Source organism: Erithacus rubecula (genome assembly GCF_903797595.1).
Source record: "Erithacus rubecula genome assembly, chromosome: 3".
Lineage (NCBI taxonomy): Eukaryota > Metazoa > Chordata > Aves > Passeriformes > Muscicapidae > Erithacus > Erithacus rubecula.
This window is the reverse complement of record NC_136689.1, coordinates 37,358,800-37,366,723: the sequence shown is the minus strand read 5'-3', so window position 1 is coordinate 37,366,723 and position 7,924 is coordinate 37,358,800. Positions and strand designations below refer to the sequence as shown.

The following is a 7,924-nucleotide window of genomic DNA, read 5'->3' as shown; positions in this document are numbered from 1 at the left end:
TTCCTACAGAGAGATTTTTCAAGCTGGCCTCCAAAGTACTTTCCCGGATTCCTGACAGATCAGGTTTTCTAGGGGAAGGAACTGCTCCTTTTGCAGACACTATTAGCATAAATATTACAACTTGAAGCCCATAATCACACTCGGAGGACACTTTCCTCTTGCATGTCAGGAAAATTGAGTTTAATCTGGCATTTACTGAAATATGACTGTTGAAAACCTATCAGCACTACATTTCACACTGAGCATGTATACATACTGCACTATGTGCCACACCTGGGGCAAAAATAAACTAATAGAGTTATAGCCCTATCCATTAGAGCATTTCTGCTAGCACCAGAGTAATATTTCTGTTCCAGTTCTCTCAAGAGAATTTAGGAACCAAAATACTTCCATAAAAAATCTGTGCATATCTCCAAAATCTTCCTGAAATTCAGCTGTGAATGGATTTGGGATGAAGATGGTAAAGTGATCTCATTTGTTGCATGTGTTAGGCCTGCTAAAATAAAGGTTAGCAAAATAATGCTAAAGCAAGAGTGGAGGATGAATGGAAGATTATAGAGCATTATTTTATGCTTTTACTTAGTAAAAAGAGTAGATGACCTCATCTTCTCCAGAGTAGAGACAGCAGGCTTCTACCTTCTGCTCTGAACTTAGTAGAAAGGTGGAATCTCAATTCATAGACTTTGTTATTTTTACTCTAAGGTGGAGGTTGTTTCCCAGCATGTCTATGTTTCTTGCTCTCTTTTCCACAGTAATGATTGCTTATGAAGTTGATTTAGAATAGGGCGAGCTGCACGATCCCTCAATTAATACACCCACCCACCTGGTGATTGAGCTCCATATGCTCTTGGATTAGGAATGAGAGAATTTGCAAAGCTCTTGCTTCTGTCAGCCCTCCAAAATCAAGACTCTCTAGCATGTTTTAGCTTTGCCTCAGAGTAACCCAGTTAAAATTATTCCAACTGAAAGAGCCTTTCCAAGCCCTAATCTTTTAACTGAAAGCACTCACTGCTGTTTGGGATGAGGGATCTGGTTTCAATAGGACCTCGACACATCTTCCCATTCCACCTTCTCTCCCAGCTGTATTCACTCTTCATTTGATTCTTCTCAAAAAGATGTCCCTTGTCCACTGCTGAAAGGGAACTGTGTGGCTAGCCTTTGGTGCTGCCACAGCCACTTCAAACCAGAGGCTTTTCTGCATAGTTAAGTGCTATTTCTTCTTGCCTGGTGGGCTGTTGCTTACTTTTGTGCTCCTTGACCATTTGGTATGGAGGAAAAGCCTCAGATCTGAGCTACTGAAGCCTCTCATTTGTCATCTACTTTTTCCATTAATATTTATTAATGTGAAGTTGCTTCTGATATGTTTTTTTGTGGAAAGTCCAAACTAGGCTCACTATCACGAAATTTGGTGCCATGACTCATTAAAAAAATCATCACAGATGGCACTAGGACAAGAATGGTCTTGATGATCTATTTAGAGAATAAGGAAAATAAACTACTGGTTTTGTTTACTTCAGTAGCCCATCTAGCCCAGTTGCCCATGGCTGATGAGTAGAGGATGATTGCAGAAAGGTTAGAAGAAATAGAACAAGTGTAGAATTTCCTAACTTCTGGCAGTCAGAGGACATGGGAATTTCCTAAACCAGAAATTTCACTGGATTGCATCATCATGTTTATTGGCCATTGATGGACTTGTCGACCATAAATTGTCTGATCTGTTTTGAACTTTCTTGAACCTCCACATCATCCTCTGATAACAGTCCAAATAGCCTTTTTTAGTAAAATAGCTTTTGCAATAAAAAGGAGAACATACACAAATTCCTGTTTAGTCTGGAAGCTGGCTTCTGTCTAGGAGAGCTGAGACCTGTTTTCTTCCAATACTTTCTTGCTGCAATTTAGAAACACAGACCTTAAAAATATTTTTTGATAATAATTTAATCTTACTGTTTTCTTTCAGTTCAGATTTTTTTTGCCTGTGTTCATTTGGTTTTGTGAACTGAGCACTAATTTCCTGTGTCATGTGCAACCCTGCATAACTTGAAAAAGCTCCCTGCTGTGTTTTTTCATGACAGATCAAAAATGGATATGAACTGTGCGTTGGAGGTTAGAATGTGCCTCCAGATTTATTTCTCTCTCTTTTGCTTTCCTTCTTGTTATTTATTTTTCTTTCCTATTTGTCTCAATTTTCATTCATTTTCTCTTCTGTTCTCACACATCCGCTCGGATTCCTCTTGAATTCTGGTGGTAGGATGGAATTGGATCTATGTACAAAAGCAAAGTATTATTACATTAGGTTATTTATATATTCCCCAGAAATCTTGAAGCAGACATATATTACACTGTATTAGAAAATCAGAAATGAGGAGGAAAAGAAACAGTACATAGTACTACTGGTTTATTTTCCTTTTTGTTTTCTCTGGGAAATGAATATTTACCCCAGACAAAGACTAGAGAACATTGGCCAAATACCTTCAGTTAACATCAAAATGTTTTGAAGTGTTTCATGGCATTTAGAGAAGATTGGCTTCAGCTAGCATTAATAATAAATGGAAATTAATCTAAAGTCATTGCAGTCACGTACTGTCCATCAGTTTTGTTGTGTGTCTAAGCACTGCTTATCCATCGTTTAAAGAGGGACTCACACAGGATGCTTTTCTGCTGTGCTAACTCCTGGTTGTCTAAAAATGAAAAGGGGCATGTATGCTTGCTGATTTTCACATTCTTTTTAACATTTTAAAGACAAAATGTTTTGGATTCTCTTTGTCTGCCAAAAGGTGAAGTTTTCATTTAATCAGCAGACCAGAGTAATTTTTAAACTGCTGCTTTACCATGATTGTTTTCATCTTTAGTCACTGTGTCCTCATGCACTGTAGTACTCAGAAAGTAAGAGGCTTGGGAAACTGCAAATAAAACCTGTATGTCTTGTAAGACCCTCCTTCAGAAAGTGATTAGAGGGTCCTTATTCCAGATAATGTGTGCTAGGTGGTCAAGTGATTCAGCTTAACTCGTGTTTCATTGCCTGTGCTCTCTGCCTGCTTGTGTACAAAGAAATTAAAAATGGAACAGGTGAGGTGTGTAATACTCCTGAGAGAAACATGAAGCCATTTGTATCAGAACTGATGTGCCAAACAACCACTCTAAAATCAAAGATCTGTAGAGCATGACAAACAGTAACAAGGAAATCACTATTAGATAGCCCAAAGACGCTAAAGTTCTCCTCTGCCTGTCCAGCCCTGAGGTGTGAAAGCCAGACAAAAATTACTTAAGAGGAAAAGTAAATTGAGAGCAATAAAGGATGAAAAGCTAAAATCCACCAAGGTACCAAGTTAAGTTGTTGTGTTAAAATGCAAAAGAAAGAATACAGTTTCATTGACAAGAGCCTTATGCCCTGAAAGATTCTATTCCAGCTCATCTGAGAGTTGGATTACATGCTAGGCACTCCTGCTCCAGCGATCAGGCAAAAAAAAATGATGAGGCCAGTGTTAGGTTGCTTTTTGATTGAAGGGAAGTTTCTGACTCCTGCATTTGTGAACAAAGTCACGGGCTGTGCATAACTGATGCAGTGGGAAATTGTGCCTGTACATGACCTGAACTTTGCTTCTCAGAGAGCAGGAAAATGCTGTCATTACTGTCCTGGTACTGTCCTGTGCTGCCTCCCTCTGCTCCTCCCTCCCTCTTTAGTGCCTGCTCCTGGTCAGGCAGCACAGACACTGCGGGGTTTCAGAGGCTCTTTGACATGTCCTGCATTGTACTGAACCCTCATTTCATGGCTGCTAAGAATAGCATTTATGTGAATGCGTGGTAGTCACAGCAAACCCTGAAACTCAAAGAGAGCAACAGCACCTTTCTTTTTGCCAGACAGGAGTGGTGTTTCAGGCACTGGTGGGGGGCATTGACAGTGAAAGTTGCAGAGGGCTTAGGGTCCTTGATTTCTCAAATCTGGGGACTTACAGTTCATATGCAAGTATCATCTTCTGCCTAAACAGATGGAAGGAAAACTGTGGTCCTGTTAGGACCCAGGAGCATCTGTCCTCATGCAAAGTAAGTGGCTACAGGAACACTTTGAGATACGTTGACATATCTATTGCAAAAAATGAAGGGAATTTGCATCAGAATACAGGAGGAAGCCATGACTGTACACTATCCACAAATATTTGCTGTTGCCATCAGTGAACGGTGCTGTGTGTCGGTATCATTTGATGGGAATGATGACACATTTTAAGGCTTCCATTCTCACAGTCACATGGCTTTGTGTCCCTGCATTTTAGTCATTTCAGAGCAGTGCATCACCACCCCACTGGCTCATGCTGTGCTCTGTGTTTAGCAGCACATATTTATGACACGGGGAGTGAAGAATGAAGTCTAACTCAGGTCCTTAGCTAACCCATAAGTGAGGGATTAACTGCCTACTGCAATCTTTTACTAAGCATTAATCACTTAACATTATTTTCATTTTTTCAAGAAGTCTTTCACTCCCCTAGTATGTCAGCACACAACTGGGTTTGAAATCATGGCTTTTGAGTGACTGCTGATACATTAGACGGCCACTGCTATAGTTAACCTGACAAGGGACCTGTTGTGTTACTTTCTGGGTGAATGAAAAAGTACATGTGGATGGGCCACAGCTATCAAGGTTTGCTCTTGCTTTACAAACCTGTCTTCCTGGCTGTGGTAGAGTTAAAAAAATAATTACAAGTTTTTCAAAGGATCACCCACATACACATGGTATGAGAGCTCTTTTCTTTGTTAGTTTCATTTTATTTGTACATGACTCACTCTTGGCAAACTGAGTGAGCCTCATGAGCCTGTAAAAATTCTGTTTGGATTAAATGATTTGCATTAAATGATTTATAACTGCAAGATGGCTTTAATATTCCTGTAATTCCTTAAGGAAAAACAAACTGATCTTATTCTTTCAAGTAGCTATTGCTTTCACGCCTGTTACTTCAGACGCCATCTTACTCGCTCGAGCTGATAGCTCTTAATGAGACTCTGGGTACTTTTTTCTTGCTTTCCCGGCCTCATGAATTAGAGATGGGTGGTGGGGATGTACTGTCATCTTTTTCTGAGAATATTCTTCTGAGCGTGACTGAAGGCCAGGAAACCTACTGCCTCTCAGACCTGTTTGCCTTGCTAGGAGCAAGGAGCAGCATTTGTGCTGGCCTGAGGTGAGGTGATCATGTTTCTGAGACCAAATTTACCCGGGTTTTGTAGCCCAGAGGCCCATCAGTCTTCATTTTCCTGTCAGAGCTGGTCACAGCCCTCTCATTCCTGCCGACTGCTGCACGGATCAGCTGTCAGCAGGGCAGCTGGGCAGCCCAGCTACCCCACACCGCGACCCCTCGGATCCCCAAGCTGTGGGGCAAGGGGAGAGCCTGACCGGGCATCCCAGCAGAGAGGGGACCGCCAGCCGCCAGCCGGCTGCCCGCACCCTCGGGACAGAGGCCTGGCAGCAGGGTGTGCCCGTCAGAGCCCATGGGAAAAGCACGCGAGTCAGCAGCGGGACAGCCCAGCCGGATGCAGGACGTGCCATCAACAAGCCCTTTAACTGTGTGTGTGCGCAGAGCCGCGGCTGCCCCGGCTGCCCCGCTCCGGAGCTGAGGCGCGGCACAGTTGTTAGCAGGGGCCGCTGCCTTCGGCCCAGACCACGGGGAATCCTCCTCCCTCCCCGTGCCCGTGTCCCTCTGGCAGGACGAGCCGCGGCCACGGGATTTCAATACCGAAGCAGAAAAGCGCCGCTGGCCGCGCCCGCACCTCTCCCTCAGCCCGACCCCCGGGCGAAGCGGTCACCGGCGGCGCTCGGGGCCCGCCCTGAGGGCACCGCCCGCGGGGCCGCGCCGCAGCCGGGGGGATCCCCGGCCCCAGCGGCGCTACAAGTGGCCGCCGGGGGCGGTTCGGCTCGGGCTCCGCCGCGGTTTCCCTCCGCCCCCGCCCGCCTACCGGCGACCCTCTCCGCGGCGCGGAGGGGCCGCGGGGCGCGTTGCGTAACGCGGCGCTGGGCTCCGCTCCGCCGCGCGTCGCTCGGGGAGGCGCGGCGCGGCGAGGCGGGTCGGGTCGCGGCGGCCGGAGGTGAGCGGTGGCGGCAGCGGGGCGGGCGGGGCCGGGCCGGGGGGGCGCAGCGCAGCGCGGCGTGTGCGCGGCCCCGCGGGAGGCGGCGGCGCAGGCGGGGGGAATCCAGGTCACGTCCGCAGCCAGACGGCGGCTGGCGGGAGGGACGCGGCCAGAGGCACCGCACCGCACCGCACCGCAGCGCGCCCGGGCGGGCGGCGAGCGGCGCGGGGCAGGCGCGCACTGCGCTCCGCCGGTAAGTGCCGCGAGTCGCCCGGGCGGGCAGCGCGCCCGGCCGCGGGCGTGGGCGAGCAAGGGGTACCGGCTCCGCAGGTTGGCGTCCCGGAGCGCCCCCGGGGCACTGCGGGGCGAGCGCGGCGAAGCCGAGCCGCGCTCCCCGGCCGCTCGCTATATTTAGCCGTCAGCGGTGGGGAGAGCGGCGCGCAGCCGCTGCCGGGGACGGGGCTCCGTCGGGGCGCCGCCCGCAGCGGCGGCAGCAGCATCCGGGGGCGGCGGGGGGCGAGCGGCGGCGCGGCCCGGCGGGGAGGGCAGGGACGGAGCCGCCGCACCGCCGGTGTTCACCACCGCCGGTATTCATCACCGCGGGGGGAGCGGCGGCGTGCGCGGCTGCCGGCGCTTCCTGATTTATTTATGTTCGCAGCATAGGTGGTATTTCCCCGTTAAGAGTTTACCCGTTGAAGTTTTCCTATTTGACTTTCTAAAGCGGCGGCGACAGCATCGACAACAACTGCAGAAATCCGCGAAGTTAAAAAGCCAAATGTGTTAATTGTTAACTAAATATAGACGAGGAGGGCATGGAAGCTGTAGTGGGTGGATTGATCAGGCAGCGTACGAGTGAAAAGGCAGAGTTGTCAGCCCCATGAAGCCAGGTGCGAGTAGGAAGGAAGAATCACACCTGTTCTGGTCAGTGGTAGGAGCCCCGTGGTGCTCTGAAACCTTGTACACCCTCCTGTGATCCGGATGGAGGAAAGCGAAACACAGGTTAAAAATGCTGTCATAAATACCAGGTCTGACCAGGAAGGCAAACGGGACATTTTTTTTCACAGTATAAGCCGTGTTCTCTTTAGTATTTTAACTTAATGCAAAATTCGTGCTTTCCAACTGAGCCATCTGCTAGTTATAGTAACATATTTAGTGTTTATTTACAAAACTTAGTCTGTCGTAAATATATGCTTGCATAATTGATAGACTGGATATTTTTATAAAAAATGGTTTGTTTTCCTTTTACAGTTCAGTACTACTTGTGTGTTGAGACAGTTTTCTAGATTTTATGGTTCCTGTTTTCCCTTCTGAATAAACATTTGAGAAGAAAAACCAAAACAACAGAGCAAAAGGTTTGCTCTTTTATAAGAAATTTCCATATTAACAAGGTAATTTTCAGGAGAATTTACCATAATCAGTGCAGTTGCACTGGTTAGTTGCATTGCCTCACAGAGAGGCTTGAGTTCTCTCCCTGACTTTGAACTCTAAATAACACAGCTGTATGAATGTATAGCCATTTTTAAAGAGAAGAAGCTGGAGTAAATCACTGGAAAGTATAACCTTTCACTTTCTCATAGAACAACTGTTTAAGGCAAAATAACAGCAAAAGTTTTGTGAAACTGTGTATGCCTGCTTCCTTCCTGACAAGAGTTTTTTTTTGTTTTCTGCTAACTGGCATGAAATCACCCTTCATATTAGTCCCAGGACCCTTAAATTAGTCTCAGCCTTCTTCCAGTTTATTTGAATTGGTGACCTTTGGATGAGCTGGTGTGTTCCATTGTTACTTGCTAATGATGGAATAATCTAGTCCTGACGTACCAGTTGTGAAACCGAGGGCGCTGCTGCTGGATGGAAATTCAAATGTCTTATGGCT

General features: G+C 47.0%; 1 protein-coding gene across 5 annotated transcripts in view; it reads left to right on the top strand.

Moving 5' to 3' along the window:
* The first annotated feature begins 5,811 nt into the window (after positions 1–5,811).
* The window catches only part of THRB (thyroid hormone receptor beta), a 152,763-nt gene continuing 150,650 nt past the window's right edge, over positions 5,812–7,924 (top strand). For 2 of the 5 annotated variants that reach the window (XM_079299668.1, XM_079299665.1), the window contains exon 1: positions 5,812–6,069. The gene's annotated coding sequence lies outside the window, so the exon portion shown is untranslated. Of the gene's footprint in view, positions 6,070–6,108; positions 6,305–7,924 lie in introns of those variants that run through there. The other 3 variants (XM_079299669.1, XM_079299664.1, XM_079299672.1) reach the window with 2 other exon arrangements.